Raw genomic sequence first — 27,630 nt, forward strand, 5'->3', positions numbered from 1 at the left:
TGTCTCAGGGAGCACTCTTCTTTGTTACCTAATATTGAGTGTCTTGAATATATTCAAGATATATATAATTCTTACATATATTTTGTTTATTTTGGTTGTTCCAAATTTATTTTTGGTTGGATGTAGAAGTCTGGCTAGCTCCTTGACGTTTTCCTTGGATGACACAATTATCTTTTTTTTTTTTTTGTCTTTTAAATTTTTATTGAAGCAATTAAAAAAATTTAATTACAGTTGACATACAAAATTTGTCTCAGGTGTACAGCATAGTGGTTAGATGTTTATATAATTCATGAAATGATATCCCCAGAGACACAGTTATCTTAAACTTAAAAATATTCAAAACAGAACTCCAGATTTTCCTTCAAAAAGTCTTCTTTCCCTGTCCTCGTCATCTCAATATTTGGTACTTCCAACTACACAGTTGCTCAAACTGGAAACCTGGAAGTCATTCTTGATTTCTTCTTTTCCTTTTCCCATACCCAATCTTTCAGCAGCTCAGAGGCTGTATCTCCAGTGTATGCTCAATCCATTTATCTCTCCATCTTTACTTCTATCACCCAAGTTGAGGATATGGTCATATTCCAGTGAGGATATTGTGTTAGAATCCTAATTGGTCTCTGTGCTTCCTCTTTTGCTTCCTCTACCCTTCATAACATAACAGTGTCTTTAAATTTTTAAATCTATAAACTAGATCAAATCATACTTAAAATCCTTTAAAATACTTTTACCGCATCATTCATAACATAACAGTGTCTGTAAATTTTTAAATCTATAAACTAGATCAAATCATACTTAAAATCCTTTAAAATACTTTTACTGCACATCAAATAAAAATTCAAACTCTTCTCAAAGTTCTACAAGATACAAAAAATTTGACCAAACTTTTCTGTTCAAGAACTATTCACATTCCCTTAACCATGCTTTAATCATATTAAACCTCCAAACTCTTCCCTACCTTAGAGCCTTGCCACCACCTGGAATGTTCTTCCTCTAGTTTTATGATATGACTAATGCTCTCTCATTCTTTAAGTCTTGACTTAATACCTCTGCAGACAAGCTTTCCCACTTAAGTACTTTGTTGTTTCCTATCATAGTAGCCTGCCTGTTATCTTCATGGGACTTGATCATTTTGTAATTATATTTTGTAATTATATGAAGCTATTTAACATATTTTTAGTTTGCTCTCTACAGGATTGTAAACTTTGAAGGGTCTGAACCATACCTTTTTCTCACTACTATATAGCCAGCACTTAGCACTGCTTGACACATTGCAGGTGTTCAATACTTTGTTGACTGAATAAAGGAAATGACTGAGTTGAAATTACATTTGTTGTTATTTCCTGATTCTAGAAAAAATATCATAGCTACTTTCTTATTGATTGCTAAAGTTCCATAATTAGAGAATTTTTTTTTTTTTGGTTTAAGAGCTATTACTTTGGAGAAAAATTAGACTTTTTAGACTTTAATTTATGAGATTATTTCCTGAGGAGGAAGTCAGAGGGTAGAGTTGATATGTGAATGCTGGCCATTTGAGAAGAGTGTTCAGGGAAGAAAGAGAATGAAAAAAGGGTCACAACAGGTCTGGAACATGCTCTATAAGCATGACCTATATCATATTTACCTATGGTAGGTGAATTGTAATCTTTCCATTATTTCTATATCCATATTTGTATATACAGGTTGAGGAAATCATAGGTTTACAGTTCATATGGAAAATAATATAATAATTAATAAATAATAATATTAAAATGCAGCTTGTGTTTTACGTTCTCACAACTGTAAACCTACTTTTGCCTCACTCTGTATTATATGTTCCATTGGCTGTAATGTAGTTAACATTTATGTAATAGTCACAAAATATCACTTAATCTTCACAACCTAATGAAGAAGTTATCTTTATTTTTCCCATTTTAAATGAGGGGAAATAAGGTTCAGAAAGATTATATTTTTTCCCCAAATTTTAAAATGAATACTTGCCTTCAAAGTATGAGCTTTGAATCATTTAGTCCTGCTGCTAGACAAATTGGACTTGTTGAAATGTTTCCCAAACATTCATAAGGAACCTGCAGAAAAAGACAGGGACTCTGCAGGACCAGAGACATTTCTGAGGGATCAGATTGTGTTCTGTATATTCAAAAGCACTGTCCTCATTCTCCCAAGGGGTTCTGACATTAAGAATGTTGTGCTCCTATATAAAAACTGTCAAGATTCTGTGACATGCCATACCTTCAGTAGGTAGTATTAGCTATCTGATGACTGGTCTCCCTCTCCTGTGATACTGACAAGTAATACACAAAGGTCTTCATGTTTTGAATTTCATAGTAACAGAATTGTGAGGTTCTAGAGGAAACAAAACACTTGTCTTGTCTTCCAGTATATCTCGTGTATCTGGCACACATTATGTACTACATGTGGAATTTTATCATGAAATGGACAAAAAAATAAGAAAATATTCACCCTTCCTTTACTTTGTCTTCTTTTTTGTGAGTATGCTTTCATGTGTGGAAAGATTAAACCAGAATGTAAAAGAATGCATTCCCTGATGAACCAGTGAGGGAAGTATGAAATTAAAAGTTTGAAGGACTTAAAACCAAAGTACTGGAATGAGCCAGTTATGAGGTGGTGGGTAAGTTTGCACTCTTGACATTGCTTGCCAACTTCAGTTCTGATTCATTAGACAGCCATAGCACAATTACCCTGTCTACCATCTAAAAGCTCACAGTCTCTGATGATTAATAGACATCGCTCAGGTGTCATTTTTAAAAACTGAAAAATAAATTGAATTTGTTTTTGTACACTGCCACCACCAAAAAGCAGTTCTCATGCCTGTCATTAGTAGAACTGTGTATATAATTTGCACATAAAGCTATCATAGTCTTATCATCCTAGACAGTATGCCTGGGGATAATGTGGAAATTATGCTCTTTTGTGTGACTGGGAAGGTCTCCAAGATGAGTGCCATTTCTTGGAACAGTAGAATTCTTTTCTCACATGAGCTACATGACAGAAGAGTGTTACACAGCTCACCCATGGATGCTGGCAGCCAAGTGACACCCAGAGATCTGATTCTGCATTATGTAATTGCAAATCCCTGCAGTGCAATATCTTTTCAATGTGCACAGTGATCTAAACTGATGTCTCAGTTCTACTCAGGGAGAAGCAGGCTGCCAATAATTTCATTTTTTTCCTTTAGTTGAGAGATACAGTTTATCTTAAAGAAAATTGTAATGACTGTTTCTACAAGTCTTGTTTTGTGAAGTAAAGATGTGTTTTGTGCTGTCCTTTTTACTTTTCTGCTTAATTCTTTGAGATGTATGACCTTAATACATTTTGCTGCTATTTGTGGGCATTCATATGTGTGTGTGTTTCTTCATTCATACAGTTGCTAGGAGGTACCACGAGGGTGCCTTGGCTATTGTATATATCACTTTAGTATTTCAGCATGGTTGTTTAGTGCCCAAAATATGACAGAGATTCTTCCTAAGGTAGCAGTCTTCTGGAAGACTTCAAAGATGATGCCATTGGTTGTTTTAGAACCATTCGTCTTGGATTGTATCCTAGGACTCTCTTCCGTTCTTGGATGTATTCACTTTTCTTTCAGCTTGAATTAAAACATATTACTGTTCTTCGATCTAATTTCTCATAAATAACCCTTTATGACACTTTCATAATAAAAATGTGTTTCAATGCAAATCATTTCCTTTGGTTCAATTATTTTCATTATCGCATGTCTTTTAGTGATATTGGATAAAGGGTTTAACCTAAAAGGATATGATACTGATTTTTTAGAAGGTGGCAGTTTGTTCTTCATTGAATTCAAATATGTATGAACACCTCCTACCCACCATTAACCTTTACTTGGATTCTCTAGGACATTTCAAAAGGAAAATATCTTAACATGAAAGTGTGCCTGGGTAATGGAAGAAAAGAACGTATGTTTTATGGAAAACCAAGCTCTCCCTCTATCACTTGCAAACATTTTTATCTCAACTGCCCTAATCTGTGCTTCCACATTCTTTCTCTTGAACCCCATCAACAGTCTTCTGACTGGTTTCTCCACGACTACTCTGACCCTCTCTGAATTTTTCTCACACAGAAGTCATATTGAATCATATCAGCCTCTTCGTCTGCTCAAAACCAACTACATACTCAGGCTTAAAATTCTTCAATGTATCCTTTGGTCTTATGATGAGAAAACAAACTCTTATCATGGCCACAGGACTTGGCTAACTTCCAGCCTCAGTCCATTACTCCTGGCTTCTGCTCCTCTGTGCTTCTGTCTCATTTGTCTGACTTCAGGCCCCTAAGGGGGCGATGCTCCCTTTCATCCACACATAAGGTCTTGTAGTTGGAACACAGTAGCTCACAACTTTATCCTGTTGACTCCACTCTTTCTTCTGATATGAACTCAATTATTACTTCCTCAGGGAAACTTAACATCACCAACATATTTTGTTCCTTAAAAAATGTTATATTCCCACTCTTTCTTCTCCCTTTATAGCACTTTTTACAGTTGCAATTTCACATTAATTTTGTGTCATGATTTGATTTTTACCTCCCTTAAAATATGGAGGGAGAGATTGTATTTATATTTTTGCTTGACTTTGTATGCCATAGTCAAATACGGTGGCTGGGATGTGAAAGGGGTTCTATAAGTACTTTTTGTAAATGAATTAATGAATGAAGAAATGAAGCTACAAAGCAAACATTGGCAATAAACCTTTACTAAGTCTATTGTGATTGTTTAATAAGACCAGATGATATGACCATTAAGCTATTAAAGTACATTAGAGTTTGTTTTTGTTTTTGTTTTTGTTTTTGGTAAGATAATTTTGGTTCTCAAGTTTACCAGTTACTTTTGAAAGCAGGAATCACTTAGATTTCAAAAGAAGAGACGTTATAGGGCAAATGCCCAAACTCATGAAAGAAGGTGAATCTGGGTTGGATTCTAATTTCCTTGGTGTTTGCAAAGAGGGTTTGGGATGTGGCCAGCATGTCTGAAATGCTCGTGTGAGGACACATATCCTCATATTGTAACAACATTTACTGAGTTCTTACTATGTGTCAGACAGTATGCTAAGCTCTAAACCTAGGATAACACGTTTATATTCACAAGTTCTGAGACATTATTACCACCATTATGTTTTTTATAAGCGAAGAAACTGAAATATGATAAGTAACTTACCTGAGGTCATAGAATTAGTCGATGGATCTAAGACGTTTGTAGGAGTCTAGAACTCAGTTCTTATACTGCCTACTTAAAAATAACATTAACATCTCAGCGTTTTGTCTAGCAAGTATGAGATAGATATTTTGTGTTTTGGCTAATAAGTAGAGGAGATGAACACTTATCATTAAATATAAGTGCAGATTTTTTGCTCTCTCCCAAATATAAATATAATCTGTATTATATTTTAAAAATATAACAAATAGCCCTAGCCAGGTGGCTCAGTTTGTTGGAGCATTGTCCCTTACACCAAAAGGTCGCTGGTTTGATCCCCAGTCAGGGCCTGTACATGAAGCATCCGATTGATGTCTCTCTCTCTCTCTTTCTCTCCCTAAAATAAATAAACATATCCTCGGGTGAGTATTAAAAATATATATGTAACAAAATAAAAATTAAAATCTTATCTTATTCTTTCTATTCACTTTAAAAGTTGTTTGGATTGTTTATACACTAGAATTTTAATATTGTCCTTGGAGTTATAGTTCAGGTATTATTAATAATAATGATACTTTACATTTTCCCCCATTGGGATTTTATAATTTATTAAATTTTTTTAAAATTTTATTTTGATACTTAACATTTTTATATCATTTTACAGTTTACTAGGTGTTTTTGTTTTGGATTAAAGAAGTTCACCTCATAAGCTACACACATACTTATCTATTTACTTTATATATGTTAGTAATTATTTTGTAAAAGACTGCAAAAGAAGTACAATTAGCAACATTTTCTTCACAGCTCATTAGTATTATGATTTCTAGTAAAAATGGTCTCAAAGTGTGCTTAGTATGCTCTTTTCTTCTTGTTAGCTGCTAGGAATTACAGTAGCTTCAAAACATTTAAATAGATGGTAAAACAATTAAAATGGCATTTTATGATAGATCATGTTATTAAGGCACAAATGGTGGAGATTTAATGCAATAATTATTGTCTTTAATTTTCTGAAAGTCTATTTTCTAAAATCTTTTTAGTCTTGCTCTGTTTATACCAAAGCATTAAAACTCTCTTCAGTTTAACAGTAGCACAGGAAATGAATAACAATGGGGTAGCCTGTCTGACCTCAACACCTTCACAGTTTTCACTTTGAAGACCTGAAAGCTAGCTAGTGTGGATTGAAATTCTACCAGCATAAACTAAAGTGCAGTGGAAATAAAATCAGAAAAGACTTCTTCAAGGTTGTATTTTTAAATTCAAATAGCCCTTGGTATAGCATGATTTAGATTTCTGGGTAAGTTTTGACATTTTTCTGTAAAAGTGTTGCACTGATGGTACCACATTGCCTCCTATTGTGGCTAGGAGAATGGAAATTTTATGGGTAGAAAGAAGTAGGAACAAAAAGCAATTTAATATATTTTCATTCAAGCATTCTTACTCATAAACCGATAAGCCAGGAGTTGTGTCGATAGTTACAGATGGTTATCCAAACTCAAAATTACAGGACACAGTGTTCTTAAGTTCTGAGTTGAAAGCTCAAATGTTGCAATCAATGTTTGTTTCATTTTGCAAAATACAGTAGTTCCTTTTTAACAGTTTTGGTCTTTATAAAGACATTTCAGTAGAGATCCAGAAAACAGCATGTTCTTGAAATCTTCCCTGAGTGTAGAAATAAACTGTATATAAAGTATTGCATGCCTCACTTTTCACAGTTATGGAAAGTCTCCGTTATTTGGGGAAGGAGAAAATCCAGACACTGAGAAGACATGTTGTATGTAAGAACAGTGAACATGAGTTCAGAAGACCGAGGATAGAGTCCTAGCCCTGCCACCTACTGGCCTTGAAATAGGGTCTTCACCCTCAAGTGATAAGAAAGTACTGTTAACGATGTCTGCCCTACCTAATTCCCAGAGTAATGGCGAGGACACAAGGTTCTATAAGGTGTGTACCTCTGTGTAGCTTTATGCCAGTGTCTGATGACATCTCCATTATTCGTATCCTTTACACAAGGACTAGCAAATTAACAATTCTTTTACCTTATTTACTAATATCAAAAGTCATTTATATGTCTATGGGCCACCTGTATGTCTTCCTTGAAGAAGCGTCTATTCAGGTCTTTTGCCCATTTCTTAACTGGGTTTTTTGTCTTCCTGCTGTTGAGTTGTATTAGTTCTTTGTGTATTTTGGAGATTAAACCCATACCAGATCGATCATTAATGAAAATGTTCTCCCATACAGTGAGTTCTGTATTCATCTTGCTGATGGTTCCTTTAGCTGTGCAGAAGCTTTTTAATTTGATGTAGTTCTGTTTATTTATTTTCTCCTTTGTTTCCAATGCCCTAGAAGTTTTATCAGCAAAAATATTCCTACGTGAGATGTCTGAGACTTTATTACCTATGTTTTCTTCTAGGATTTTTATGGTTTCACAACTTACATTTAAGTATTTTATCCATTTTGAGTTTATTCTTGTGTATAGTGTAAGTTGGTGGTCTAGTTTCATTTTTTTTGCACGTACGGGTCCAGGTTTCCCAACCCATTTATTGAAGAGATTGCCTCTGCTCCATTGTATGCTCTTGTCACCTTCATCAAATATCAATTGATCATAAAGGGCTGGATGAAAGGCGGTGAAGAGATTAACCAAAGAACATTTTATGCATGGCCCATGAACACAGACAACGATATGGGGATTGATTAAGGGAGGGGAGAGGGTGGGCCTTGGTGGAGGTGGGGAAAAGGAAAAATAGCAGGAACAACTATAATTGCATAAACAATTAAAAACTTATTTAATCCCCAGGCACAAAATAAATGGCTCAGGAAGTGCAGACCAGGAAGAAACAGATAACTGCACACAGGTGTGGTCAGATCAGCACGGTTGTTATGGTATTTGTGTACTTCATTAGTTCCTTGTTTTTGTTTTTAGTCCTTTGTAGTGCTTTAAGTGGCAGGGCTTTTGAGAGTGGTTATGCTTTGCATAGGATGGTGGTGATTAATTGCTGGCTGTGACTGGTCTACTCTTCATCTCTCTCAAGAACTCTCAAGGGTGTTATGATTATGCTCATCATCAGGCATGAATACCTAAATGTCCTGTGGTGGTCTGATTCTGCCATGTTACCATCACTATGACATAAAACATGATATGTTTTCCAACTTTTTTTGAGTTAGAAAACTTAGAAGCCGCTGTCATTGACGGTGGCACTGGTGATGGAATAAACTAACTAGGGGCATCTACCTTTGGTAACTTTTGCTTTTTAATCTCACGTATATCATAGCCACAGAGGGATCAAGACTCATTTCTTTCTTTTTCTACGATTAACAGAATTTTTTAGTAGATAATACATTCAAATGATTCCAAAATTGAAAAGTATACAAATACACATGAAGAGTCTTCCTTGCTTCCCTGCCCACATGCTTAATTCACATACATGGTGTTGCCTAAAAAGAAAGTTTAAGGTATTAAATAAAACTAATCAAGATGCCAAACCACAGCCATAAACAAGGTAATTCTGGTATAGGTTTCTTGTGTATATTTACAGAGATACAGTTTTATTCATTTATTGGAGAAACATTGGTTCATAACATAACATAATTTTTGGTAATACAAGATTTTAATTCAATATCTATGTATTTTGTTGTGTGCTTACCACCTGAAGTCCAGTTTCCTTCATTACCAAATATTTGGCCCCTTTAATCCACTTCTCACTCCTCTGATCGCCTTTATCCTGTAGTAACCACCATTCTATTGTCTGTGTTTATGAGTTTGTCTTGTTACTTTTTGTTTTATATTCTACATATGAATGATATATGGTTTTTGCCCTTTCTATCTGACTCACTTCACTTAGAATAATACTCTCAATATCCACTCATGTTGCTACAAATGGCAATATTTCATCCTTTTTATGGCTGAGTGATATTGCATTGTAGATATACCAGATCTTCTTTAACCAGCTATCCGTCAGTGAACACTTAGGTTGTTTCCCTGCCTTGGCAATTGTAAATAATGCTACAATGAACATAGGGGTACTGGTATCTTCAAGAATAACTATTTTCATATTTTTGGAGTAAATACTCAGAAGTAGAATTGCTGGATCCTGTGGTAGCTCTTAGTTTCTTTCAGGAACCTCCATACTGTTTTCCATGGTGCTGCCGGAGTGTCCATTCTCACGACCAGTGTATGAGGGGTCCCGTTACAGTGTCTTTAACACTTTTACTTCTTGTCTTTTGATAATAGCTACTCTGACATGCGCGAGGTGGTACAGAGATGCTTTTTAATAGCTGTAACCCAACATAAATATATATTATGTGTCTTTAAAAAACCCCTACATACAAGTGTCTTAACATACATGGTTTGGCACCTTGATTATTTTTGTTTAATAACAAACCTTCTTTTCAGGCAGTACTTACTCATGTAATCATGTATGTCAGATTTTCTTTGTGAATGGTTGGTTCTCAGGATATACCTCTATAACTTTCTATAGCTTTTTCTCAGTAACTGGGGAAAAGCAAGATAACTAGTTCTTCCAGGAGATGATAAAAAAAGTGAAAAGAGATAGATGTTATTATATTATGTTTTGATGATGGGTCCTCCCAGTACATGCTGTTTGAACTTCTTGGACATCCTGTTAAGTGTCCTTCCTGTTTTCTAAAAAAATGATATACGTATAAACATACTTACATCTCCTCCATCATGGTGTTGATTTAATGACCTGACATTCAAAGGAAATCACAAAGATCTAGCAAAATTTGCCTTTAAGATATATCCAACAAAAATCCTGAGCAAAATTGGTGTTCATTATAGAGCTCAAGCACCTAAGCACTGCCTCGCTTTCTCTGTTCTCTGTATGCATGTGGTTTTTCGGAGGGAAATTATAAGGTTTCTGGGTTGGTTCTGATGTATCCAGCATATTTGCACATGTTTCCAGCAAAGTCTAGGACAGAAAATAAAAGTTTAAAAACAACTTATAAAATTCAGAATGTGTAATCCTAACATAAAAGCATATTATATATTGAATTATTTAATATTTTAAAAATATTTCTAATTTTAAAAATCCCATGCTAGTTATGAACAATATTTCAGATAGTTTTAGTTATGTAAATGATTTCTCTCTTGACGGTATAATTACATGATGGACTGGTTTCTAGAGTATCATATACTTAATGCGAGTTTCTAAAAATGCTTTAATCATGTAATTGCTAGTTTATCAAGTAGAAAAATCCAGGTCTGAGAACACTATCATTAAATCATTATTTTCCACGAAAGACAGAGAAACACATTGAAGGGGCCATTATGAAGTAAATAACAGTTTTTTTTCCCCTATGGTGTCTAAATTTGTAAGGATTAAAAAAATTAATAAGAGCAAAGAAAATGCCTAAAGGTAAAGAGTTTAAAAGCCATTATGAAGCAAATAACAGTTTTTTTTTTCCTCCATGGTGTCTGAATTTGCAAGAATTGAAAAAAAATTAGTAATAGCAAAGAAAATGCCTAAAGGTAAAGAGTTTAAAATCTTGCCAGGCAATTTATCTTGTGACTGTATCTGTGAAAAATTAGTCTAGACAAAGGAAGTAAATAAGTAAGACTGGAACAGTGAAACTAGTAGATTATCTAACTCAGTGAACAACACTAATGTTTAGTAATTGATTCACTAAATTTCACATAGAAAGCCTACAGGAAACAAAATAAACTTGAAATTTACTCTATGAATTAGAATCTGTTGTGCTTGTTATTACTGACTGGACCATTTTTAAGTGTAATTGCAATAGATAATGATTTATATTTACTTGGTCTAGAACTAGTAGGAACTGGATCATATAATCTGAAATGGGTAGGTTGTTAAATTCAAATCTGGTATAACAGAACTGAAAGATTAAAATTTTTTGACTCAGTGAGAATCATGAGTCAGAAAATCCATTTATTTTTAAAAAAATCTAGTCAAGTCAAAGGTAAAACTGCTCCATCTGTGGGTTTAGTGTGAGAAGGCAAGAACTTCTAAAAAGTCTCTGCCAATGAATATATATTATGCACACATTTTCTCTCTCCACACATACATACATAGATATATCCCCCCGACTCCCTTTTTAAAAATAGTTACAGCCCTATCTCTGAGTAGAAGGAAAATCAAAGCCAAGACATTAGGTTTTTAGATATATGGGAAGGGTTGAAGGTGTTCCAATATTGTAGCCTCAAGATTAGGTAATTAATTTTTCTATAATTGTTTATTCTGGTCTTGAACCTAGTTCATGATTAACATATCCAGACGACTTGTATTTTCACATAATAAAAGCATTTTTTCTCCCATAAAGTACTGATTTTAAAAAATTTAGGTGGTTAAATCACTGTTACATTTTGCTATTTAATCCTCTGATTTTCCCTCGTGCTACTTTTTGTGGCTTTGGCCAGCTGACTTAGCCTTTCTGGACTTCAATTGACCCATTGGAAAATGGAGATGGTGATATTAAGTACCTAATAGAAGATTAAAGGCCATTTTGCGTGTAAAGTGTTCAGAACCGAGTGAGGGCCTGTGGCCCATGCCCCGTAAATGTTAGTTCTCAGCTTACTCCCCAGTCACCCCGCCTGCCTCTGGCTCTGAGGCCTTCCCTCTTTCCATATGACTGCCCCTTTTACCAAAATAGTTGGTACCTAAAATATAACTAGAATTTGTTTTGAAAATGTCTCTGCCACTTAATAGCTGGTGATCTCGGGGAAGTTCCTTAATTCCTGAGCCAACTTTTTTCTAATTTGTAAAAATCTGTTTTCATGTGAGGATTAAATGGCATATGAAATGTGAAACTACTGTGAAGTTGTAAAATTTTAGGGATTATAGCTTGACTTGAAAGCTATAGAAAAGCAAAGAGTATGTCCTTGTTTATTTTATTTTTGGAGCAGAAGTTACAGGTATTTTTTTCCATTTAAATAGATCCCCATTTCAGAAAACAAGAAAATGCAAAACAGCAGAGAGAAGAAAAATCTATATTTCTTCCACTTAAAAACAATATTTATTATTATCATTTTGATGTAGTTCTATTTTCCATGTGTTGTGTTAGTTATATTATAAGAATGTAGTTTGTACTAATTATGTTTTAATTTTTGCTTATTGCCAGCACACCAATATTAAAATGTAATTCAAGTCATTAAGTCACTTTCTTTACACATTATATACACATGCATATATATGTACAATGCAGTTTTCTTCTGCTTAATTTGCGTGTTGTTTTGTTTGCCTTGTAGTATAATATACAAATAGCCTTTATTTTGTACTTTTAAATAGCGAGGAGTTTTGCTCATATGTGTTTAAAAACTATCATAAGAACAGCCATGTTTAACTTTAATTTTGTCACCAAATCAGGTAGCTTTCATTCAGAGACATGGTGCACAATCAAACTGTTTTGTCCTTATGTATATTTGAATTTATACCTTAATTGTACCAAAATTAGAGAAAAATAATTATGAAGATTTGAGGTTGAGTGAGGAAAGTTGGCAAAAGCCTCAGCATTGAGAATGCAGAAGCCTGAAATCCCCATGGACTAACATAATCAATGAAGCTAATTTTGACAGACTAATATTAAATCTGCACAGGATCAAAATGGGTATAAATAGACACACATTAAAGTAATTTTAGTTAAATCATAGTTTTCATTAAAACATCACAGATATTTAAGGAAAAAAATTTAACCTAATTTGTGGTGTAATTTTTGTCAACTATGAGAACTTAGAGCAAAAGAAAAATAGAAAATGAGCAGTGCTGGAATAAAATGCTAAACAAAAATAACAAAACAAAAACATCCAGAAATGAAAACAATTTTTAAAAACCCACATACACAGCTCAGAAGAAACGCTCAGGTGAAAGGACAGCTGTAGGACTGGACTGGAGGCAGCAGCATCCATGGAGATGCATATTCACACAGTTAAATCAGACCTTAAATTTGGATGGTTCAGCTGAGCATACTTTCAATATGTTTAATTTTTTTCATGTAACAGATATTTTTAATATTTACTATGTGCTAGAACCTCTTCTAAAGCACTGGGATTTAAAAATAAAAGAATCTATAAAGTCCCTGCCCTCCAGGTCACAATGTAATGAGGTGAAGACAGATAAATACGCAGATTATTAAAATGCAACATGGCAAAAACAGTGCCGGTGTTAGGCACAGGCTATTATAATCTCCAGGAAAAAAAAAGTCTAACCTGAGGTAGGGTTGTGTCATCGAATTGCATGATTGTAAGGAGTTCGGAGAGTGAAGAGAGAGAAACAGAAACCAAGCCCTGGGAGTGACAGACTGCCTGGTGCGCTGGTTCTGTATTGCTGGGGCTTAATGTGTGAGGTGCAGAGACTGGGTAGGTAGACGCGGGCTAGATCGTGGAAGCACGGGGTAGCTATATGAAGGTGCTTGGATTTTATTCTAAGGGGGAAGTGGGAAATGATTTCAGGGTTCTAAACCCTCAACTACATCTTTAGACAGGCTATCTTTGTGGGGGATGGAGTTGAGGGAAATGATATATAAAGCAGAGAGAACAATTATGTTCTATGACATACTAGAATTTTCTCAGAAGATCTTCAGAAAATTAAGGGAAGTCTTAAAAAAGCCCTGTGTTTTTGTATGATAATTTTCCCCTCCTGTGTGGACATAGAGCTTTACAGGGAGAAAATACAGTAGATGGGTAACTGGGAAAGAGTAAGAAGACTTTGCTTCCAGATTGTACTTTTAATCAGGGAAAAATGGAAGCCATGGGACTGAAAGACCATATAGAGGAAAACTGCTTAACAATTATCACTAGAAAATGGCTTTTTCAGAACCAAACTTTTGATTTGGGGAACTTATTTAGAGGCCAATAATTTAATCAATTTGGTGTTCCAGTTTCTACTTTTTATCAGATGTCATTTATGTTTCCAATATTGCTATTGAAGGACTAGAAAGGGTAAATGTAAAAAGTGATAAAACTAAGATAGAGGAGTAAAAAATAAACTTTTTTTTTTTACTGATTGAAAAGGACTGTACACTATTCTACAGTCAAACCAATTAGGTAATTGCGTGAGAATAAGTATGAATCTTGTTACTAACAAGCAGTGTTTTTCATTATGAACAAACCAGTTCATTGAGAGCCTAAACCAGATGAAATACACATCATTTAAAAGTCTGCAACTTTCTCATTACACGTTTCAATGGTAATCTCAAAGTATTCTCTAACTCTCTCCTTCTCTCCCCCATCACTCCTCTGGTTTCACGCTGGCACAAAAGGCCTTCAAATATGTTGAAGATATTTTGTTGGTTGGGAAATGGCTTTAAAAAAGGAAGGAATGATGATGGATGAACAGTTATTTTACCACGTAGAGTCCATTGTGGATTAACAGTGGTAATGAAAATTGTTTTCTTGTCTATTTTAGTAAGTGTTGGAGTAAACAAGACATAAGTAAATGTTCCAATTTATATATGATACAGTCTTTAAGAAAGAATAAGAAACTTCAGACTCTGAGAATGAGCAGAAAATGGACAGTAACTTTTGTACAGACAGGTGTAAGGTAGTCTTTATGCAAAATAATTAGAACTTGATTCTGAACTAGCGGACATCTTGTAGATGCCTTTTTTTTTTTTTTTTTTTTTGGTCAATGTCAGCTCAACATTCTTTCATGATCAATTAGAAAATCAAGGAAATGATCAGAAAAGCTTTCAGAAACCAGCCAAGGCATTTTTATAAAGTCATTTTAAAAATGGAATTTTGAAACCTATATTATTAACTGTTATTTTGAATGTTTTATATCAAGAAAGCCAGTGAACTGCAGAGAATGAGGAGTCACCTCTTTTAGCTTCAAGAAGGAAGCTTGAAGACATATAAGTTTATAAATGTTTGGAGCTGAGGCGGTCCAAACTGAAATTATAAACACACTGCCAAAATGCTTAGATAAACTTACAATGATAGACTCTGGTTAGAATGTTTAAGGAATCTGGGGCACAAAAACCTTCCCATACAATGGGCTTGGGGATCGGAAAGAATCGTCTTAGAGTTTGAACAAGTTACTGAAATAAGTTAGAATCTCCTTTTTGGTAAAATGAAAATAAGCAATACTACCTACCTCATAGGGTGAATTGTTAATAAAATGGTAGGTGTAAAACTAAGATTAGTGGCTTGTATTTAACATAGTGCTTAGCACATAGGAAGGAGTTTATAGGATGGTAGCTGCCATTGTTAGTATTACACCATCCTTATGTATTATGCCCCTGTGCAACTGTTTGAAACAGGTGCCCAACTTAAACGGGCCACAGGTCTGATTTAATAAACCATTTCTTAAGTACAATCTTGTATGAGTTGGATAGACTAATTGCTGTCATGAATTACTCCCACATCTCAGAGGCTTAAAATGAAGCAAAGGTTTATTGCTCAAGCTCAGCCCAATGAGGACTGGCAGGATCTGGGTAGGAGCAGGAGCTCTATTTCATAGTTATTTAAGGACGCAGTTCCATTGGTCTGATGGCTCCACCATCTCCAAAGGCTTTTGGAGTCCTCTCCTTGATCCTTGGCATTGGAACAGCTGCTGAGGGAGGAGAGAAAAATGGGAGACTTATGGGCCAGCCCTGGAGGCCCCTTATATGACTTCTACTCACAGTTTATCATCTGCAGCTTAAATATACAGCCCACTCTAGCTGATTTGCAGACTGGAAGCCTAGTCTAGCTGTGGCCCAGAAAGAAAAGGAAATGTCTGTCACAGGTCTCTACCTGAGCGTTCATCTACATCTCAACCAAGAGAGAAAGTAGAAATAAGAAATCCCTGGAGTGTTATCACATCATGCTCAAAATATGAAGCAAAGTGTTGATAGATTGTATTAGGTAATCAATAAATCCAATAACTAATCCTTGCTTTCTATAATAATAAAATTTAATAAACTACTCAATTTACAAAATACAGTCATATTCCCCAGGTGGTCAGGGAGGCAGAGGAAAAAGGACAGTCTTTGAGATAAGACAGGCTTGGATTTAACTTGTGGCTTCCACACTGACTACCTTTGTGAGCTAAGGCTGGTTAGTCACCTCTTTATGCCTTCATTTTTCATCTAAAAAGTGAAATAAAGAACCCTTCCCTTGAGAATTATGGGGATTAAATGAATTACAGTAGATACAGCATCTAGCTTAATAGCTAATCTTTTCTTTTAATAGTGGTTATCATTTGACTGACTTACTCAACACTTTTGAGAGATTTTATTAGCCCCAGGAAACCTTACACTCAGATAAGATAAATGATTTATTCAAGTTTAGCCTGAACCAAACCCATTTTTTTTCAGATTTCAAATCCCATGATTTTTATTTTACCAAAAAAAAAAATACATCATATGTCTTTCAAAATGTGGTTTAAAAGTAACTCAAAGGCAAGCACCTGAAATATATATATGGAAGTATATCTAACTATGGCTTACTTAAAACATTACAAGGCAAATCTAAACTAAAAAAAAGAAAGTCTTCAAAAATTTCAAGTATTTGCCCATCATTTTAAATTCTTTGCCCTGCACTCCTCCCAGATTATAAATTAAGCTGTGTCTTTGCACTTAGACAAGTTTCTAACTCTTGGGAATGAAATGATTAGTGTGATTCTTTGTGGTTCATCTGTAAGCCAAATAGAGCAGAATTCTAAGATACCAAAACTGCCTGATAACTCCAAGTGGCCTGTAGCCAGTAACCCAACATGGACTGCTATTACTTGATACCTCTACTGAAATTATGTCATTCTTGGGTAGGCAGGATCTTCAAGGTCCTCTGACCCTTACTTAGTCCGGTGGGTGAGAGTTCTTTTAAGAGTCACAATTATCAGCATGGACTTTATTTTACACCCTGTTTCACACTTTTTTTTTTCTGCAAGCATTTTAAACTATATTATACCTGTTAGGAAGCTAATGCCTGCATAGTTTCCTATGCTTGCCCTTTTATTTCATATATATTTTTCTCACCCACTAATAATTGGGCTTCACAAGTATTTTGTTTCCTTTCTGCTCTGCCCAGATTGCTCTTTGCTTATGCTCAGAGAAACAGCCTGCTCTGCCAAAAGGCAGAGCAGGAAACAATAACATTGTTATTTGAAATCATTGCCAACTATACCATATTTTTAAGGAATAGTAAAGGTAAGAAAAAGGAGTTCATTTCTGACAAATTAAGATTTTAGCTTAAAAAAAGAAGCAGCCCTGCCTGGTGTGGCTCAGTGAGTTGAGAGTCGTCTGCCAAACAGAAAGGTCCTCAGTTTGATTCCTGGTCAGGGCATGTGCCTGAGCTGAAGGTCAGGTCCCCAGTTGGGGGCATTCTCGAACGGTTTCTCTTCTTCTTTTTCTCCCTCCCTTCCTTTCTCTCTAAAAATAAATACATAAAATATTTTTTAAAAAAAGTACAACCCTACATCAGTTTATTGAATAAAAGTTTTAAATTGTCAAATTTACATTTTAAACCATTTTCTTAAATCCCAGAAAATGGAGGCTTATTTATCACACCCATGTACAAGCACATCCAAGTCGGTACATACATATTAAAAATCAAATGACCTTTTAAAGCTGACCTTAGTCCTTTAAAATTTTGTTCTTGAGTAAAAACAAGTTGGTTCCTTAAAAAATCTCCTTTACTTGAGTATTATGTTTCATTAGACTATGTACTTTTATTGGGAAGGAACGAGTTTATCCAGCCAAAATATTAAATTAAACTGGTGTCTTTTGAAAAGGAATTCAAGGGACCCCAAAGAAAATACATGATGCTACTTCTAAACCAAATGCCTAAAATATGAGTGTGAGAACTATTTGTCCTTATACAGAAGCATAGGAAAATTCAAGCTGTATGTATTTATGCAACAAGTGTTACTGTTAAAAATACTTAACCAATATAGCACAGGACAAAACTGTAATCATAACAGACATACTTTACACTGTTCTTGTGCATACAATTAGATCTCTGTAAGTATCAAAAAGTAGCAATACATTTGCCGACAGGTTATTGTATTTCCATATTATCAAACTATAGCTTAACATTATTTTCAACACAATGACTAATTTTATAAATAACACCTTATTCTAACTTTTCATTGTAATCAGTACAAGCTGTCTTAACAAAAATTATCACCACATCTACCCTTGACTGCAGTAATTAGTCATAATTCTTCTAGAGTGGCATAATTAACAAGATCATTATTAGACTGACTCGTGTAGAGAGGCAATAATAACTTGAGGTGCTACATAGATCTGTTTTAAGAATGTTTTCAAGGTATGATGTGAGACTAAAATCTACTGACTCATAAGGTTGCATTATAATTATACCTACAAAAAACTTTTATCCTCAAGATTCTACTTTTAGATTATTAAAAATATATAACTTGTTTAGAAGTCAAGTACTACAATTACATGTGTATTACATCCATAATGTATGTATTGAATAATGTATTTGATATAATTTTTAGTAACTATATATTCATATTATTTATCCTATATGTGATTTATATCTAGATATACATTACATTATTCTGTTATATAAGTATTACATATAATATAAAATATAAACATATACAATACAATGTAGTTTTATAACATATCATTTGGTAGAATGTTATGTATTACAATAGGGAGCAGTGTGGTGTAGCTAATGGAATCAGCTCCCCATGCTTCAGCCCTTGGGTCAGCCCCTTACAACTACACACCTTAGCGTAATTCCTGGAAGCCTTGATTTCCCAACTTTAATGGGGAAAAATAACATCCTCTTAGAATTTTGTGAGAATAAAATAAAGGAATGTATACAAAGCACTTACTGGGATGGCTGGCAATTGGTAAGCATCAAATAAATAATACATAAAAGAGAAAAGGAGGCAGGAGTAGTTCACAGCAACAAGAAGTGATTTTGTTTGTGTTAATATATTTCCTTACATTTTCACAATTCTGGTTATCATATTGAACTGCTTTATGAAAACAAAGCATGGATTTAAAAATCCTAGAACAAGAAGAAAAATAATTTGACATTTTCAAACAAGTAGTGGGATGGTTATTTCTTGAGTAATGCTGGGTAGTGAGACTTATGGGAATGGAAATGACCAATATGAGGGAAGATTTGCAAAGACATCAGTTTTAGTATGTGGTTTGTGATTGCAGCATTCTTACAGAATATTTTGTGTGGTGGGAAGATGCTTATTCAAAATGACTCTTCAGTTTTAAAGAGTTCATATCAGGGTTAAGCCCAGTCAGTGTAATGTGAGACAGTTGATGTATAAAACCAAACCACAATGTCAGAGCTTCCCAAACACTATTTGGCTTTCAAATAACAATGGAATTCAGTTAACAGTAGAAATCTCTAATCGAGATCCTCTGAAATAAGCATCACTGTGAAAACATTTCTGCTTACTTTACTTCTCAAACTTGGAATTCAGTTAGGATTTCTGGTTTCACAACCAGATATTTAAGGAAAGAAAATAGTCTTTGGGAATCTTAACTACTCCAAGCAATAGCACTTATTATATTTATTTCATTAAGGATTAATAGTTGTACAAAAAGTAAGCAAATAAAAAGAAAAATTTCTCTGTATCAGATTTCTCAGAAGAAGATTTTAATTGGTAGATTTAGAAAATGGAAATTTAAAAAATTGATACAGCAATGTTTGTATTTATTTTGTCATATTGAAGTTATCTAGAATATCTAGATTATCTAGGATATCATATTACCTAAATATGCTGTATTTACATGATTATTTTGTTAAAGAAATTCAAAACACTTTATACAAATTTAAACCTCTGTGTTTACATCTGCGTACCAAACCGCTTGATTTTTTAAACATTCCTGCCATTAACGTTCTGATAACTTTTGCATAAGGCTCTCATGATGCTGAAGTAATCCAAGATCTTCCTTTCCCTAACTTTTAAGGGAAATGTCAGCTTTCCTTGTTGATGGGAATTTAGAACTAGAACACAGCCAAGGTTACTGGCATGACTCACACTCGTCAAGGCAGCAGCATAGCAATGCAGATATAAAAAATATAGAAGCTAGATTCCTAATTCCATAAAGTTTAAAAACATGTTGATATAATGGGTCAACTAGCAGGTATACCTTACAATGCTGAATAGAGAGAGGGTAGAAGATATTTTACATGAACAAATTTTAAAGCTTGAGTTTTTGAGGCAGGTTAGAAAAATTTTCTGCAGGAATCAAAGAAACAGCTAAAAGAGAATAAGTCTGCTTCTCTGGCACTTACTGGTATGGTTCCACCTATATATATTTTGCCTTCACTTTTGAGAGTTGTTTTCACCAGATATAGAATTCTGGGTTGAGAGATTTTTTTTCTTTCAACCCATGGAGCATATGTCTCAGTGTTCTAGCCACCATTGCATCTGATAAGATGTCAGCAGTCATGTGAATTTATTATTTCCCTCTGTGAAACATACCATGTCTATTTGACTTCCGTCAGTGTTTCTTTCTATTTTGATTATATTTATTTTAAAATCTATTATGAACTATTATGAATCTAGGTGTATGGTGTGTGTATTTTGGGGGAATATTTATTCTGTTTGTGATTTGCTGAGCTTGAATCATTACATTTATATCTTTTTACCAAATATGGAAAAATTTTGCCCATTACTTCTTCCCACATTTTTCTGTTACATTCTCTCTTCTATTTTTCTGGATTTCCAGTTATACCTATATTATATCTTTTGATAATAGCCCACAAATCCCTGATACTCTTTTTATTTTTTCCAATTGTTTTTCTCTCTGTCCTTCAGGTCGGATTATTTACATTATTCTGTCTTCAAGTTCAGCCACTTCTGTTTTTTTGGTGTGCTTTTAAGCTCATTTAGTACATTTAAAAATTTTGGCTATTGCATTTTTGGGTCAAGAATTTCCATTTGATTCTTTTATAGTGTCTATTTCTCTGGTGAGATTTTGTATCTTTTAATTCATTGCACACATTTTTCTTTACATCCTTGAGAATAATTATAATGGCTGCTTTAAAATTCTTGTTTGCTAACTTTAACTTCTATGTCATCTTAGGGTTAGCCTCAATTGAATGTCTTTTCTCTTGAGAATAGCTCATATTCTCTTGTTTCTTCATATGTTGGGTAATTTTGGATTGTACCCTCATTATTGTGAATAACATATTGTGGAGTCTTTGGTTTATGTTATGTTTATCTAGAGAATATTGAATTTTGCCCTGGTCAGTGTGGCTCAGTTGGTTGAAGTACCATCCCAAGGACTGAAAGCTCATGGTTACAATTCCTGGTCAAGGCACATGCCTAGGTTTCAAATTTAGTCTCCTGTTGGGGCACATATGAAAGGCAACCGACAATGTTTCTTTCTCATATTGATGTTTCTCTTCCTCTCTCCCTCTCCTCCTGCCTCTCTGAAATCAATGAGCATGTCCTCGGGTGAGGATATACTTAAAAAAAAAGAGAGAGAGAGAGAGAGAGAATATTGAGTTCATAAAGTTTGTCAGCTCGGCAGAGCTCAGATAAATACTTTCTCTCATGCAGGGGGTAGCAGCTCAAATTTAACTTCAGTTAGATTAGTCTTAGTTGGACTCCTTGCAATTGCCCTAAACAAGCAGATTTAAGGCGATAGTCAAAGACTTAAGCTTCCCCTCACAAACCTTTTCCACTTTTCAGTGGTTTTAGTTGTCTCCAACTTTTTCCTCTGTTTTTAAGCATTAAGGTCATAGATTCTATCTGAGTTCTAGCCACTTCATGTATATAACCCACATAGCAACCTGTAATCTAGATTTAAAAAAAAACCCCCACCAAAACAGTTTTAAAAAATATAGGAAATACATGATGCTATCTCCTTCATCTAAGTATCAAATCTTCTCAAGTGTCATCCTGATTTTGTTTACTTTCTGGTACCTTCAGGTAGTTTTGTTTTATGTTTTATTCAGATTTTTATATTTTTATCTACAAAAGGGTTTGTATGAGAGGAGCTTACTTGGCCATGAAAGGAAATAGAATGTTCACTGTAATATAAATCTATACTTCTCAGAATATACTAGATAAAGGGTTAAAATAGAGTCATAACAAAAATTCCTAAGTAAAAATTTATAGCCACTTAGTTTGAATTTTAGTCCTCCTCACTTTTCTCCCAAATTATTTGGAAGTTCTCAATAGGTATTTTCTTTATGTTCTACAAGTAGTGTCTATCATTTTCTTCTCTCCTTCTTTGGCTTGATACAACTCTTATCCTTTGTGAGAATTTTGCTTCAATATAAATATATAAATCATATTTATTTATAAGTAAATGGAGAAATGTAGTACAAATAATAGTAAAATAAATTTTACAAGTCCTGATCATCACATAATTCCAGAGGTAATAGAAGATATGTCTCTATCTTCTATTGTGTGGCAAGCAAGGCATCCAGTACACACTTTTAAGTGCTAACTTTGCACTTGCCTTAGCTTGAGAGTATGTCTTCTTAAATTTTGTGTGACTTCATGTCAAGATGGAGGCATAGGTAAACACAGCTTCCTTGCACAACCACAGCAAAAATGACAACTAAACTACAAGACAGCTATCACCCAGAATCATCAGAAAATTGAGCTATATGGAAGTCTGACAACCAAGGAATTAAAAAAGTCACATTCTTCCAGGTGGGTTGGAGGGTCAGAGAGGTGGAGAAGTGGAGAGGCAGAGACACAGAGACATGGAACAGGCAGTCCCTTACCCACATTTAGTGGATAAAAATCAGGAGGGATACCTTATGAGCAAGGGATCCCAGCCCCACACCAGACTGCCCACCCCAGGCTTCCAGTGCCAAGAAGATAACTTATGGCTGTAAAAACCAGTGGGGGTTGGGGCTGCAGAAGAAACTGCAGGATTCTCAGTCATCTCCTCTTAAAGGGCCTGCAATAGACTCAGGACTTATACAAATTCACTCCCTCTGGGCTCCAGCACTGGAGCAGCAGCTGGAAGGGCACCAGTGGCAAAAGGGGAGAAACTAACACGTCTTGCACCAGGGTGAGAGCTGGGGGACAGCTTCCTCCTGGACAAAATTCCAGAGGCCATACAGTAGCCATTGTCCCTTTTCTGATCCCTCCTCCACACACAGCCACAGAGGAGCAACACCATATTTGAGACTCCATCAACCTGGTTCACACAGCTTGCCCCTCCTAAGGCTGTGTCCCATCTGACTTATGGGTGTGCTTTTCTACAGTAGGCCACACTACTAAGACAGGGAGTCCAAGCAGCTCTACCTAATACATAGAAACAAACAGAGGGAGGCTGCCAAAACGGCACAAATGAAAGAACAGAACAAAACTCCAGAAAAAGAACTAAACAAAATGGAGCTAAGCAATCTGTCAGATGCAGAGTTCAAAACACTGGTTATTAGGATGCTCAAGGAACTCATTAGGCACTTCAATAGCATAAAAAAGACCCAGGCAGAAATGAAGTTTACACTAAGTGAAATTAAAAATTTACAGGGAATTAACAGTGGAGTGGTGAAGCTGAGAATCAAATCAATGATTTGGAACATAAGGAAGAAAAAAACATTCAACCAGAATAGCAAGAAGAGAGCAGAATAAAAAAAAATGAGGATAGGCTAAGGTTCCTCTGGGACAACTTCAAATGTGCCAAAATCTGAATCATAAGGGTGCCAGAAGGAGAAGAAAAAGAGCGGGCAATTGAAAACTTATTGAAAAAATAATGAAAGAAAACTTCCCTAATTTGGTGAAGGACGTAGACATACAAGTCTAGTAAGCACAGAGAGTCTCAAACAAGATGGACACAAAGAGGACCACACCAAGACACATCATAATTAAGATGACAAAGGTTAAAGATAAAGAGGGAATCTTTAAAAAAAGCAAGAGAAAAACAGAGAGTTACTTACAAAGGAATTCCCATGAGACTGTCAGCTGCTATCTCTAGAGAAACTTTGCCAGCAAGAAGGGGCTGGAAAAAAGTATTCAAAGTGATGAAAAGCAGGGGTCCTACAACCTAGATTGCTCTATCCAGCAAAGCTATCATTTAGAATTGAAGGGCAGATAAAGTGCTTCCCAGAGAAGGTAAAGCTAAAGGAGTTCATCATCACCAAGCCCTTATTATTAAATGAAATGTTAAAGGGATTTATTTAAGAAAAATAAGATCAAAACTATGAACATTAAAATGGTAACAGATTCACAGCTAGCAATAACTGAACCTAAAAAAGAAAAAGCAAACAAGCAGAACAGGAATAGAATTATAGATACGGAAGTCATTTGGAGGGGTATCAGTTGGGAAAGGGAAGGGGGAAAATGTTCAGGGATTAAGAAGTACGAATTGGTAAGTACAGAATAGACAGGGGGGTGCTAAGAACAGTATAAGAAATAGAGAAGCCAAAGGACTTATACGCGTGACACATCGATATGAACTAAATGGGGGGATCGTCAGAGGGATGGGGGTACTAGGTGGAGGGGGAGAGGAAGAAAAATTGGAACAACTGTAATAGCATCATCAATAAAATATATTTAAAAAATGTTATTCCTTGTGCACCTCGCCAGCCTGACCTTAGTCCTGGCCCTGAAAAGTAGTGATTTTCAACGTTTTTCATCTCACAGCACACATAAACTAATTACTAAAGCTCTGCAGCACACCTGAAAACATTATATATATTTTGCAGATCTGACAAAAAATATGTATAATTTTGATTCATTCACACCAGACAGCTGCTGTCATTCTTTTAAAATTTGACAACCTCAGGGAAAAGAGGTCAGTGCATGTTTTAAAAATTCTTGCAGTACACTGGTTGAAATTTGCTGCATAAAAGATAAGTGGTTACACTTTAGAGTACTGATAATTAAGAGAGTATACCATCAGCTGAAATTATCAATGGTAGTTGGTAGGAAAGACAGCAAGTTAACAAGAGATTGGAATAGAAGAAATAGACTCATTAGGATGTGAAGGATTTAGATAATATGTGAGGAAGAAATTTTTGGTGAAGGAAGCCTGCTAGGGATTTGTAATAGGATACTTAAGCAAATTGGAAAAATCTTTCTATGATAGTCTTTAAAAATAGCATAGTTTTCTGGGATGGCTTAAGTGTAGCATTGCTTATAAATAAGAAGCGATATTCAATGATTTCTCAAAGCCCATCTGAAGCCTGTGATTCTTTGAAGTTCTTAGATTTAGTGCAGTTGTCTTGTAAAATGGATGTTGGATATGGGGCATAAAAGTATGAAGGATTTGAAATAACCTTTTAAATAGGAGAGGAATCAGCTATGTTTTTCCAGAGGGGTTATTGTGGTGTAACCTTTCCAGATCTTCCAGATTACAGTGCTTTTAAAGACCCAAGGATGAGAAACTTCATCCATGTCTTAATCATATGTATCCGGCTCATCTGCCAAGGCAGTTAGAGAGAAGGAAAACAGCTGTATCAAGAGGCAGCATTTACACCAGAGACTCAGGAGGACCCTAGATCTGAGTTTTTATCACAAAAGAGGAACAATGAGTCTGACCAAATTGTTTTCCCAACAGTTTCCTACTGATGATTGTAAATTAAATGTTACATTTAACATTTTTTTAAATTTCTGGCTCAATTAGTAAATAGTTATGATTTTATCATTGTTGGTTTTCCTCAAGCAGAAACATGGATTCAAAATGATTTTAAGAAAAAAAATGGTTATATGGAAAATACTGTATATCAGCCTGTATTATTGTGAGAGAAATCAGAGTGACCACATATGATGTTTCAAAATCCTGCTTTGAACTTGTCTTAGGCTAGGACCCCGAGAAACTATTTCTGCTCCGGACATATGTAACTCTGAGTGATCTAGACCCAATACATTTTCTATATTTCAGTGGAGTAGTTCATTTACAGCATCTCAGTGAGAGAAAGTACAGGGGTACTTGTCCATTTAACTATGGTGGTGGGTATACTCAGGAAGAGCGTGCTCAAAGCAACTGTCTTTTCTTTATGGTTCATAAGTTTTATTTCAATGACTATTATAGAGCAGTCAGAAGAATGTGGGGTAAAAATTATTAACATTATTAATTTAGACACACTAGAGAAAAACTGGTAGGAATTGTTTCTGTAGGCAAGTGGCAGTGTGATCCCAGTAAAGCCTGCATTAAAAGTGTCCATTTGAGGATGGCGACTGCCGTCAGTCTCTATCACCCTGTCAGAGAGCGTGGAGAGGGTCAACAGGGGGGGATTTTTTGAGCTGGACCTTGAAGCCAAAGAGAAAGGTGATGCTGAAAGGACAAAGACATTCTGGGGTATATTCACAAGCGTCTCTATGGGTAAGAGTCAACCTCTCGGGCTTTGAATGCAGAACCATTTTGATACCTGGAAGATTTTGCATCTTTGTGAGCAGGTGGAGACAGGAATTTGGGTACACAGAAGTCTCTTAGCCAAGTGGCGACATATTGCAAACGAATTAGAACTATTCTTACTTTCCCTTGTAGTGTTAATTAGGTCATATTCTTGTTGTATAGTCTATGCCCAAACATGGGATCAAACTCTTTATTGAAAGTTATGCAGTTTAATTTCTGTCACAACCATGCGTTTTTCAGTTTGGAAAGGTATATTTATTCATCATGTACTGTCATCTGGATCTCAGAGTATAAATGAAGGACAATGATAGATGAAGACAGAGTGACAGGGCAAATTATCATGGCCCCCCATGAGACATGACAGTGAAACTGGATTTTATATGTAAGACAATGAAGAGCAATGGAAGGATCAAGAGAAGCATCAAGAGCCAACATCAAACAGTGGACGTCTTTTAGCTTCCTACAGCCCTTTGGTTACAACTGAATAGTGTTTTTATTTATTTTTATTTTTTTAAATCCTCACCCAATGATATGTTTTATTGATTTTAAAGAGAGAGGTGGGGGTTGGGGAGAGAGACATTGATGTCAGAGGCCTGACGCTCCAGCCAACTGAGCCACCCAGCCAGGGCCCCGGGTAGTATTTTAAACTATACTACCCCATGGCAAGGGTGATGCTGGGTTGGAATTCAGGCTGTTTTGCACCTCCTGTGTCATACCTGGCACACTACACATATTTACATTTATTACATAGTCCCCAATAGACATTAGTGTTTGTACTTCTTGATATAGAAGTATGTCTTCAAACACCATATAGAAATCCTGTATCTTTACATAAATATCACTAGGCATGACCAACCTATAAGTTCAGATGAAATCTCATTAATGCTAATGCTAAATAACTGTGGTTCTTCTATATACAAGACTATTGGATGTATGTGCTACTCTTCCCAGCACATCTACAGGGATGTCTCATATGTGCAAGAGGAAAATAAATTTGCTCACGTTTTTTCACCGTGCTGGTCACTTGAGGGAGGGATCACCTCGCGACCGCTGCCGAGGCCGCCTGCCTGGGAGAGCCGCTTCCCCACCACTGCTCAGGCCTCGGGGCGGCTGCCTACGCTTGGCTCCTGCTCGGCAGGCCCTGCCAGACGTGGCCATCCTCTTTCAGGCCAGCGGTGACAATGTTCCTTTTTTCATGTTCATTTCCAATTTTGTTTAGGTGCCAGAGCTCCACACCTCAGAAGGTT

The sequence above is a fragment of the Pteronotus mesoamericanus genome, unplaced genomic scaffold (assembly GCF_021234165.1).
Source record: "Pteronotus mesoamericanus isolate MK-2021 breed Mesoamerican mustached bat unplaced genomic scaffold, CSHL_Meso_final scaffold_651, whole genome shotgun sequence".
In the NCBI taxonomy this organism is placed as follows: domain Eukaryota; kingdom Metazoa; phylum Chordata; class Mammalia; order Chiroptera; family Mormoopidae; genus Pteronotus; species Pteronotus mesoamericanus.